This window comes from Bidens hawaiensis, unplaced genomic scaffold, assembly GCF_021521415.1.
Source record: "Bidens hawaiensis isolate Kalapana, Puna unplaced genomic scaffold, B.hawaiensis_p1.1 tig00022890_1, whole genome shotgun sequence".
Taxonomy (NCBI): Eukaryota; Viridiplantae; Streptophyta; class Magnoliopsida; order Asterales; family Asteraceae; genus Bidens; species Bidens hawaiensis.
The window spans coordinates 277,201-287,367 of NW_027493578.1; positions in this window are offsets into that span (position 1 = coordinate 277,201).

Sequence of the window (10,167 nt, forward strand, 5' to 3'; positions counted from 1 at the left end):
TTGGGTACGGATTGACAGCATGTAAATATTGGGGTGTGAGTCGGGTAAAAGGCTCGTTTAAGGAACGGATTGCCCAACTTGAGTATGAGGCGGCGCAGAGAGATGAAGTGGTGAACAAGTTGACTGCTCTACTTGAATTTACGAATGGTGACCATGACTCACCCGAAGATCTTGACGTTATTCAGAACACCTCTTCAAATGTTATAAGGTTGTTTGCCGAGTTTGGTCAATACTTTCCAAACAGTATTGCCACTTAAGGTTGGTTAGGATGGTCAACAGCAATACTACCAAACCAGCAGTTGTTTATTTACTTACAGTAGTTTATCAAGTACTAGGGATATTGGACGAGATATTTTTTACCGGGTGTGATTGGTTTATTTAGTTAAACAAGTACTAGTATCATTTCACTAACATGAAAGAAATGCACAGAACTGCTTTTTTTTAAAAACTGCTGGTTAACATCTTCAACAGCAGTTCATGAAATCTGACATTTTATGCTTGTAAGGAATCAATAGTTTGACATTTTTTTTCTTGCAGGTTCAGCACGAATAGCAGATCGCCTCCGGAGCCCTGACACTTGAACCATGCACAGATGCCGTCACCTTAGTACTTGGCAAAGAGAAATGTGGGTTTTTAAAAGGGATTGCGTACGGACTGACATCAGGTAAATATTGGGGTGTGATTCGTGTAAAAGACTCGTTTAAGGAACGAATTTCCCAACTTGAGTATAAGGCGGCGCAGAGAGATGAAGTGGTGAACAAGTTGACTGCTCTACTAGAATCCACGAATTCTGTGCTAGCAAGCCGTGATATGGAGCAATTAGCATTTGAGGCCAGGTTTAGACATCTCGATGGAATGTTTTCAGCAAGTCAAGTAAGTGACGTATGTTACATATAAACATATTAATTAATGCATTCTACATACATAATTGGCACTGTTTGTTGTCACAATTCGTAGGTAAATGTTGTTCCCATTCAGGTTGGTTCTAACCTAAGTACTAGTGCTGTGGGGAAAAATAAAATGCCAGCACCAGTAAGTATTTGATAGTTTTTCTTTGTTTATTACAACTTTTCATGTGATTTTTCATTTTCCATAACCTAATACATTGATTTGCAGCCAGTTCTGTGGGAAACATCCTTACCTTAGGTGAGGTTGTGCAATAATAATCCGCTCCTCATGTAAGCATTTGACAGTTTGATTTATTTTTTTTAATAATTAACTTTCCATGTGAGTGTGCTGATTTTGTGTAAGTTAATTGTAGGCCAAGTCTTTGGATAAAATAGTTGTCTAAACGGTAGTCACTCGCCATAACACGACATCAGTAAGTATTTGACAATTTTGGTACTTTTTATAATTCGTTTCCAATGCGAGTGTGCTCATTTTCTATTACCAAATTGCAAGCCAAGTCCGTGGACAAAATGTTGACCAAAAGGTAGTCAATCCCCAGATCGCGATATCAGTAAGTATGTGGCAATTTCAGTTTTGATATTTTATATCCTAATAAGTCTAGCAATTCCAATTTCTTTTATATTACCAATGAAGCCTATGGAGAACAATGTTGACCAAACAGTAACACAACTACCCCACACTCCGGATAGTAACGGCTCCAAAAAACCAACAGTACTTGACAATTTTATATTTTTTTTTTGAGTTTTTCATTTAATTGTTGATTGATTTCCATCCATAAGCTGATTTATTGAATGGTTTTTAGGTAAAACGGAGAAGCCGTATGATGTATCTACGGATGAAGCTTCCCCACCTCATGAAATAAATGTGTGTACTGTGCGAAACATTGTTAATTTCCCACAATCCATGGTATGTACTTATATTGACTTCAACTAAGCCATCTTAATTTCGCATGCTTGTTTATAGGTGTATGAGTGTGGTTTGTGTCTGAACGACAAGCGTAACAAGGTGGCACATGGTAGAATTCATTGGTCACCGGTTCCACAACAGTTGCATGGAAAAGCAATCCCGGAGGGTTGCTATAAAGTTAGTATTGATGAAGCCATAAAGGAACATGCAATTATTCTATGTGAGTCAGGTGAAATTATGACTGTTGGTGACGCAATTGGTATTTTTTTTGCTTGGCCAGAAAACCTAATTTCATGTGACACAGAGGTTTATTCCCTTTTATTTATATTCAAGTACAAATATCAGGGGTGTTCACGGTTCGGTTTGAAACCGTAAAACCGTTCAAATCGGTCATCGGTTTGGTTTCATGGTTGGTTTTTTTCATAACTATCGGTCGGTCGGTTTCAAAAGATTCAAATTGTAGCGAACGGTTTGGTTTACGGTTTACAACAAAAACTAATTGTGTATTAATTTATTTATATTTACCCAAACCATTAAACTAAACCGTTTGGTTCGGTTTAAGAGTCCTACGGTTCGGTTTTGGTTTACAAGCATAAAAACCGTTACCAATGGTTTGGTTCATGGTTTGACTAAAAAACCGCGAAAACCGAACCGTGAACACCCCTAACAAATATCACAAGAGAGCATATCTTTAATTATACATATTTTTTATTCATATTCTATTGTTCCAGCTACCACCACTCCCATCCTAAAAAAACCAGACAGAGCTGGCAAGAAGTCAAAGGTAAATTACACAACGATAGACAGGGTGAACAAACAGAAGACAAGGAGCAGTGCCAAGAAAACCGACGCCTTAGCTAGTATATAGGTAGTCGTTATTTTGTATATATATAGGTATAGATTATTTTGCATATATCTTACAAAAAGATGTATAGATTTGCTTAAGTAAATATTATTGTTAACATAATTTTTTTGTTATTTTGTTTTCTCATGCTAGTTTACAACTGTTTTATATTACTACAAAAAAATAAAATAATTATTTATTGCCAAATTACACAGTATTGGCCACATAGAAACACATTAAATAGGTATGGCCAAAAGTAAGACAATAGCAACACTTCAAATTACAAAAATTCGATTCTATAAATGGCCATTACCCACAACACAAACATTTTATGTGATGGAATGATAGCAAAGTTGATGGAGATAACAAATCATGTGTGGCTAAAAGTGTTGCATAGCCACACCGAAAACACAAAAATTTGTGTGGCTATAAATAACCATTACCCACACCATGATTGCTTCGTTTGTGTGTGTGTGTGTGTGTGTGATGGAATCATATAAAACATCATATGAAAAAATCACTAAGTGTGACCAAATGGCATCAAATAACCACACTCTACATATTTTCGTGTGTCCAACACTAGCCATTGGCCACACCTTCATCACTTGGTTTTTTTTTGTGTGGCGGAACGAGATCAAACATCATTCGAAAAATCACTATGTGTGACCAAAAGTATGATAATAGCCACACTTTATATTACAAAAGCATTATGTGTGACAAACGGTAAGAAAATGGCCACACCACAAACTACAAATGACTGTTTGAGTGGCAAGTTCACATTTTTAGCCACATTGACAATAACCTCCAGTGTCTATATGATATGATTAGCCACACAATACATCACTATGTGTGATGAAAAGTTTGACAATAGCCACACTTTAAATTATGAAAAGCATTATGTGTGACAAACGGTAAGACAATAACCACACTATAATCAACAAAGGAGTGTTTGAGTGGCAAGTAAACATTTTTAGCCACATTTAATGTAACATCCGGTGTCTATATGATATGATTAGCCACACTATTATTAAATTCAAGTGGCCATTGCTTTGCTATAGCCACACAGTATAGGTCACAATGCTCGCTTACCACAACCCTATTAGCCACATTATTATAAAATTCATGTGGCTGAAACGTGAATTCATGTGGCTCTATACGTGCAATGGTCACACCTAGTAAATAGTCATGTGACCATTTTCTACCGTTTAGCCACACTTATTGGAGAGGCTTCTTGATGGCCAGAAACTAATGCTGGTACCCTTTAGCCACACTTATAACCACATGAGGCCACTAAAAACTGTGTGTGGCCATTGATACCTATGAGGTCGCGACCTTTGGTCACACATGACCTGAACCAGACATGTGTGGCTAAAGGCCTATGGACACACTTTTTTCATATGATCGAAGGTCATTTTTCACATAGTGAGATTTGATTGCTTTCAAAATTCGATTTGATTCAAGTTTACAATTCGATTCGATTGAAATACAATTCGAATAGTTTATAAAAGTTCGATTCGAATCCTTACAGATTCGATTGGTTTGTACTTAAAACTTTCAACAGAACCATTTTGTGAACTAGTTGGACTTAAAACTTGTTTTGCATGATGACTTCTGAAACTGAAGAGATAAAAAGGTTTATAATATTTGAGAATGAGGTCGAGACAACCAATAAACATCCTAAGATTCTTAAATGGGATAATAACATTGAAGAATTCAAATGTCGTTTCAAGAATTACATAAGAATAACTGACTGTGCTCTTCTTAGAGCTATTGAGATTGGTCCTTACATTCCTATCATTGATACTACTGACGGACCTGTTCCCAAGCCTATGTCAACCTATAATGATGAGGATAAAAATATGTTGAGCGATGATCAAAAGGCCTATGGTGTTCTAAGTGTGTGCCTTTCACTTGAGATTGCTAAAACTTTAGTAGAACACACCACTGCTAAAGGCTTATGGGATGCCCTGGTCAACAAGTTTGAAGGAAATTTAGAAATGAGAAACAACAAGAAAGCCATGTTGAAGGGTGAATTTAGTATGTTAAACCATGTGCAAGGAGAAATTGTTGGAAAACTTATTTGTATGTTTGAAACATTAATAACCAAGATGAAGAGTGCCGACATTGATTATGATCAAATTGAAATCAACTACAAGTTGTTAAACTCCCTGCCTTACACCTGGAATAGTAGTGTGATCACCATCAAGAGAACAACGAACCTTCAAATTACTTTTCTTTCTGATTTAACATCCACCATCAAGTCATTTGAAATGGATGACAAACTCAGATTGGGTAACCACATAAGTTCTCTAAATCATGTTGGAATTTCAACTGGGTCTGGAGTCAGTACATCTTTTCTTAGCCAAGCACATCCCACCCTTTATCCTGTTGATGAAGTAAAGATGTTTTTTGCTCAACCAACACACAACTCTGCATTCAAAACTATTGTAAATCCACAAAAACCATTAGTTCAAGTTACTTTCAAGAAGTGGTTGATAAAGCTGTTGAGCAAAAACTGAAAGCTCATAGAGTAAAGAAGCCTGCCAGTAGTTCATCCTACTCCGCTCCTCAAATTGATGAATCACATGTTGCTTTATTTCATGCCTTATGGCAAGCCATAAGAGGTTATTGCAAAGAAAACTTCTACCTCTTTTGTTTCAACAAGGAGACATTCCCTTGATCAACAAGAAAGATCTCAAAAAGATGAACATTCAAGTATCAGATGGCCATGGTTGTTCATCGAGCTTCAAATTTCATGAAAATTTATGGTAAAAACAGTTTCAGAGATTCAGATGGAAATGGAATTTGGTTTGACAAGGATAAACTTCGGTGCTACAACTGCAATGAGACTGGGTACTTCGCGAGGGAATGCACAAATACATCCAAGGCTGTAAACGACATAAAGGTCACGCAAGTGTCTGATAGTGAGGGTTGGAGAAGAAGTGACAAAAGGCCTGATCAGAGCTCCTCTTCTAAACCAAGTGTTCCAAGAATTGGTCAAGGCAACTCATCAAAAGGGAACTCTGGTCCAGCTCAAAGGCCATGATCACTTTATCAGCTGAAGGAACCAAACCAGATTGGGAAGATGACCAATTTATTGACTTTATCAATCCTCTAACCTTTGTCGAGAGGGAATTTATGGATTAATTACCAACCCTTGTCAAGATCTGCTGCTGAGGCATACAAACCGTCTTAGACATTCCCGAGGTACACAAACTATGCTCTCAAGCTTGTATTGATAAATTGAGAACTATAGGACTCATAATGCTGCCATGATAGATGAAAATCTAAGCATTAAATGTCATAATGATGATTACAAAAAGGCTGAAAATATTTTTGCCACTAGGATTAAAACTCACAATAATGATATGGCTAAATTAAATGAGAAGTTGTTTCAGTCTACCAAATTAGCTTAGTTTCATGAAAGACGTGTTGTAGAATTAAATGCTAAAATTGAGAAGCTAGAATTATAGGCTTATGATATATTTATGAAAGCCGGGATCTAACAAATTCCCTTTACTTTCATGAAAGGCGTAGAAAGATTTGAGTTTGCTTCTAATAAACTGAATGGGATTATTGGGGGCACAAATTGGGGTGAAACAAAAGACATGTATAGGCTATGATCACACAATAGTTCAACCTCCATTTAATGAGAATTATACTAGCCTGCCTCATTTTGGTTTCAATACCCTCGCCGAGGACGAAATGGTCTATGGTATTGGTCATGTGTCAAAACCCAAGACATTTATTCCTCATGTCTCCAAAACTGTTGATCCAATCCCTTCATCTGTTAGTTCTAATGGTAGTTTTTCTTCTTCAGCAGACCATGTAGAAGAAAGTAAATGTGTGGAAAGGGGCATTTGTTATGGAGAGAAAAGAGTTTCAAATTTACTTTTTGATTCCAATGTGAATCTAATACAATCATTTGATAACTCAGTCTGTAATAATAATACTTTGAAAAACATTTTGAATGATCATGTAATGTGTGAGAATGTTGATGTTGGCACTTCTCAAAAAACTTTGAATGAAAATGATAGTTTTGTTTCTGATAGTGATTTTGAGACTGTTTATGATAAACCTTTCATTAAAAGTACCATAAATGCAAATGAGGTTGATGAGACAAACAAAACTAGTTGCTCATCAAAAGATTGTAAAGTTGAGGAAGATTGTAATAAAAGAAATAATTTCTAAAATGAAAAGGCAAGTACATCAAGTAATTATTATGAACAACCTCAACTATACAATCATTTTGATAACAACTACTATGGTTGTCATTAACAAGATTATGTTAATTCATTTTATTCCAATGCTTTTGATAATAGAGGTTATAGATCAGATAACTTACATGTTCCTTTCCAAGCATCATCTTTTTCACTACATTGTGTATAGCATAGTTCTGAGAGTTCTATAAGGACTATAGAAGGAAGTGTTGTTTTGTTTGTGGTAAACCATCTCACCTTACAACACATTGCAAGAACTGGCATAAACAACATAAGGAAATAAACAATCGGTTTAATCAATTCCGTTATAAAGCTACACCAAACTCAAGAACAAGAACTAATCAATCTGATAGCTATGCTAGTGAAATGATGTGAGACCCAAAAACAATGTGAAAACCAGAAAACCTTTTTAGATAACCAAGAAGGAAAGGTCTAAGAAGGGTTCTAAGACTGAAAAGTCGAAGAACCCACCAAAAGAAATGCGAAAAGAAGTCCAAAGATCGAGAGATCGGAGGTTTTTTTTATACTAGAAGAAGACACTCCAACAGGTGTACTAAAAACAAGAAGAATGCCTCTACATGGGTTCCTAAAGAATGTTCTTCTGATTATGATACACCTCAAAGCTTCATATTTTCAAAAAATAAAATAAAATTTGGTAACTTTATGGTTGACTTTCCCGATAAAATTAAGTCTCGGGAACCCGTGTCTAATTAACTGCTAATGTGTGTAGGTTCAGTCAAGAAGGCATGTCAACAGTATTTGGTACTTAGACAGTGACTGCACCTGACACATGACAGGAGAGGAGTCCTTACTGTTTAACGTTCATCCGTTCCATGGTGGACACGTTTCATTTTCCGATGACATTGGAGGAAATATCACATAGAGAAGAAGAGTATCAAATGGAATCCTGATGTTTGATGATGTCAATCTTGTGGAACAGCTTAACCACAATTTGGTCAGTGTCTCACAGATCTTTGATCGACAGTAATCCACTCTATTCACAGAAAATGAATGTTTGATCTTAAAATCGGGTTTCAAAGTCAAGAGGAATGGATCCTGATGCATACTCCAAGGCACAATGATGCTTATATATTGGACATGAATAGTTCTTACTCACGTAAGACCGCTTCATGTTTAATATCTAAGGCCTCGGAGAACAACTCATCTCCGTGGCATAGACGTCTTGGCCATGTAAATTTTAAGAATTTAAAAAAACTAGTAAAAGGTGAGCATGTGATGGGCTTGCCTGTCAAAACTTTTTCTTGCATTGAAAAATGTCTTTCGTGCTACAAATGCAAGAAACACTAGCTCCCGCACAGGCCCAAGACTGTCAATACCATAGACTCCATTCTTCAACTGTTGCATTTGCATTTAATTGGTCATATACATCCTTTGGCAATAAGCCAAAAAGCCCATTGTCTTGTGATTACTGATGATTTTTCTCGTTTCAATTTGACTTTCCTTTTAGGGCACAAGGATGAAATCACACAGTTTTTAATCAGATTCATTACTCTAGTGGAGAGGCAGACTGACAAAAAGGTAAAATGTATTAGAAGTTACAACGGGACTGAGTTCTGCAACAAAGTAGTGGATGACTTCTGTCTTTCAAATGGGATAGATCGCCGGTTCAGCGCTCCGAACACTCCACAACAGAATGGGGTGGCTGAACGTCGTAACTGAATGAGAAGCTGCAATAACTAAGCTGTCAGATTCTAAACTTCATTGTTCTTTTGGGGTAAAGCCATCGACGCTGCTTGCTTCATAGAGAACCGTGTGATCATAAACAAGCGCTTAAAGAGGACTCCTTTTGAAGTCAACTATAAAACAAAGCCACAGGTCAACTACTTCAAAACATTTGGATGTCCTTGCACTTTGCTCCATACAGGTGCTCACCCTGATCCTAAGTTTGCTGAAAAGGCAGTTGAGTGCTACTTTGTTGGATATGCACCCAACAAAACCATTTATCGGGTCTACAAAAAAAAGACTAAGGTGATTGTGGAATCCTTCAACGATGACTAGCAAGAGCTTAACATTACGGATGCTCGCAGTGACCCAAGTAGTTGTTTGACTATGACTATGTGTTTAACCAATTTCATGGTATGTCTACCCCACCATCAACCAGTACTTAAGTTCCAACTTCTTTGCCCGAACCACTGTTGAAGCAAACTCTTGTCAACAAATTGTCTGATGTCAATCTATCTGCTGGCCCCTCTAACAGATATGTACTGCCAGCAGTCCCTCCTCCAGCTTTCAATAATATTGTCGCCAACAATCCCGCTCCTCAACCCGCTGATACAACTTATCTGGTAGCCATTGAAGATGCATCTGAATTTTACGCAGATGACTCATATATGTTAGCTGACAATGTGGAACATGTTCAGACTGAACCCACAACAAACATTCAAGCAGCACCAAGTGTGGTAGAGTATGTTTCCACACCGCCCTCTACAAATGACATTATACAAGTTCTTGCTGCTAAAGAACCCGTTGCTAGTGAATCTGGCAACACTGCATCCACTCTGGTTCATGCAGTTGTTGTTTCATTTGATGAAAATCTCTGGGATGGTCCAATTGCACAAGAGCATGTGGTTGGTCAACCTGACATTGTTTAGACGGACACCTATGTTCTAATCAATGCTCCTCGCATATTCCATCCTGTTGAGAGCCTGACAGTTGATCTTCAAGTGTTACGAGTCACCCTAGTGGAGGACATACCTCAGCTACCCATTCATCGGACACATCCCACTTGAAACCTCATTGGTTCTCCCTCATTCGGCATCCAAACAAGGAGTAAATCTGGTACCATTAACAAATGTCTCTTAGCTTGTTTTATTTATCAGGTCGAACCAAAGGACTACAAGGTAGCTTTGAAGGAAAACTCATGGGTTGAGGCAATGCAAGATGAGTTGTTACAGTTAAAGAAGCTCAATGTGTGGAGGCTGGTTAAGAAACCGGAGAACAAGAAACCGATTGGTACAAGATGGGTGTTCAGAAACAAAAAGGATGATAAGGGTGTGTTAATAATAAATAAAGCATGATTGGTAGTTAAGGTTTCTCTCAGCGTGAAGGTCTTGATTACGATGAAGTCTATGCTCTTGTTGCTAGGCTCGAGGCAATTCGTCTCTTTCTGGCCTATGCTTCATACATGAAATTCAAAGTGTATCAGATGGATGTGAAGACTGCCTTCTTCTATGGAAAGGTAAAACAAGAAATCTATGTCAAGCAACTACCATGTTATGAAGATCATGAATGTCACGATTACGTTTACCGACTTGCTAAAGCGCTCCA